This window comes from Lithobates pipiens, unplaced genomic scaffold (genome assembly GCF_037356315.1).
Source record: "Lithobates pipiens isolate NorthernLeopardFrog02 unplaced genomic scaffold, aLitPip1_a1.2 Scaffold_25, whole genome shotgun sequence".
Classification (NCBI taxonomy): Eukaryota; Metazoa; Chordata; class Amphibia; order Anura; family Ranidae; genus Lithobates; species Lithobates pipiens.
Window position 1 is genome coordinate 175,248,965 of NW_027507787.1, and position 2,325 is coordinate 175,251,289.

General features: G+C 39.3%; 1 long non-coding RNA gene across 1 annotated transcript; it reads right to left on the minus strand.

Moving 5' to 3' along the window:
• Window positions 1–231: 231 nt before the first annotated feature.
• Window positions 232–1,541, minus strand: LOC143929955 (uncharacterized). Its single transcript, XR_013262670.1, has 3 exons — window positions 1,440–1,541; window positions 919–1,097; window positions 232–816 (listed from the first exon to the last, which is right to left on the minus strand). It is a non-coding gene; the product is annotated as an uncharacterized LOC143929955 (long non-coding RNA).
• Between the last annotated feature and the right edge of the window lie 784 nt (window positions 1,542–2,325).

Below are 2,325 nucleotides of genomic sequence, written 5' to 3' on the forward strand. Positions count from 1 at the left end.
TCCCAACAGCGGCCTAGATACAAGCAGTCTAGTCTAGTGAAGCACAAATTTAAAAATGCAAAAAAGGAGGGGAATTTTGGGACTTTAAATGAAGCACAAGTATGTGCCTCCATCCCGGTAATCGGTACGTAATAGAGGGAGTTTGGGACTTTAAAATGAAGCACTAGGATAGTGGAGGTAGGTTTTAACCACATTGAAAAAAATATATATAATTTTTTATTGATTGTTCGGTAACAGATCATAAAAAATAATAAAGATCAAATTCATAAAGTATATAGGCATAAGTACAGTAGAAGCATGATATATAGTATTCACATATAGCAGCACATAGTAGTAATAAATAAAATAATTGGGTAATAAGGCGTGGTAGTGCCTATGACAGCAAAACCGACATCAGCAAGTACATCCACATAATACATATGCATCCACTAGATGTAAAACAAAAATAAATTTAGTATATAGTTAAAAAAGTAAATTCATAACAAATTCATAAAGTATATAGGCGTAAGTACAGTAGAAGCATGATATATAGTATTCACATATAGCAACACATAGTAGTAGTAAATAAAATAATTGGGTAATATGGCATGGTAGTGCCTATGACAGCAAAACCGACATCAGCAAGTACATCCACATAATAGATATGCATCCACTAGATGTAAAACAAAAATAAATTTAGTATATAGTTAAAAAAGTAAATTCATAATAAAATAAATATAGTTCCATATAAAGTATAACTGGGACATCATTTCAAAAGCTTGACGCGTTTCGTGGGTGTCTCCCCACTCATCAGGAGCTGATGCGACCAAAAAATTCCTATGGAATAGAATAAAGAATAATATAATATACTAACCATATAAATAAAAATAAATTAATGGGGATTTAATGCGTGTAAATGGTTAGCCAGGGCAGACTCACCAATCCGGATGGAAAGTGCAGTGTGCGGCAGTGGGCGTAGGGTGGGCCATGGGCAAGATCCCTCCCCGGGAACTGAGGCGGCATAGACATGGATGCGATATCAGGCGAAACCAAAAAGATACAGCAGTGTTGAAGAGTATCAGATATGGAATGTGTGGCAATTGTTGAAAACAACATATCTAAAAACAAAATGTTAATAGTATGTATGATTAATGAAAATAATGTGATACAAAAGTAATTGAAAATTGATAGTGACCCTCAAAGAGTACAGAGAGAGTGCTGGCCATAAGCCAAGTATATACTATGTAGTAAGTATATGCAGATGAATGTAAACAGTGAATGGTGTGCAAAAATTAAAGAAATGTAATAGTGTAAAAGAAAGTGTGAGTGTGCAGTTTAACAAAAAGTGAAGAAAATTGATGAAGGGTGTACATAGACCATGATAGACAAGGAGAGTGACAGAATTACCAGTCAGCAAGAAAAGAAAAGGTGTGAGTAGTAGGAGAAAAAAGATTTTTCACCTAAAAATCGCTCCTAAAACACCAGCAGACAAGATATTAGGATGAGAGATCCGTCCAGCCGGCGTCCTGCCAATAAGGTCTGCAGACACCAGTCAGGGCGGCTCTGAAAATAAAGGCCCCTTTAACTATCCACAGCTGATACTGATTGCACAACCAGCATGGAGAAAAAAAAAAATAAAAATATATAAAGTAAACTTTAATGATAGTAATGGTAATATTTATAAAAGCTAGTATAGTGGCTTAAGACAAAAGGTAGTAACCATGAGCATAGGCAGGGTCAAGTACAATCAGAACAGAGATGAAGTGTGAGTAGAAGGAGAAAAGAGATTTTTCACCTAAACATCCCTCCTAAAAACAACACCAGCAGACAAGACGGCCAGTGTGTGCAGACTCCATGCAGAGACCAGCTGCACACACAGCCATCTCCGAGTGGGGTTTAAATATGCCGCCAACGCCACGTGCGTGAAACATAGGGGGAGGAGCCACACCTAACCTGGATAAAAAAAAAACAGCGACAGGCGCGCCAGATCCCCCCCAATAGAGACACGGAGACGGGAATCACGAAAACGTCGGCGTGATGACGTCAAAGGTGACGTCACATGCACGACGTAGGACGCGTGGCGCCGATGCGCAAAGTAGAGTCCACCCGAACCTCCCAATCAGATGTGAAGGGGGAGGAGGGGAGGACCAACTGGCGCATCGCAGTTCCCGCAAGGAAAGAAAAGACCCCAGCAACACCCAAATACTCAACCGCCCCACACATAACAATAACCGCAATCGGCCAGCGAGTGTGCACTGGACCCTATTAATTAGATATCCAGGTGGGACGTTTATACGGTGTCGGTAATGCTGTCAATGTACAACATAAACATGAATAGAATAAATG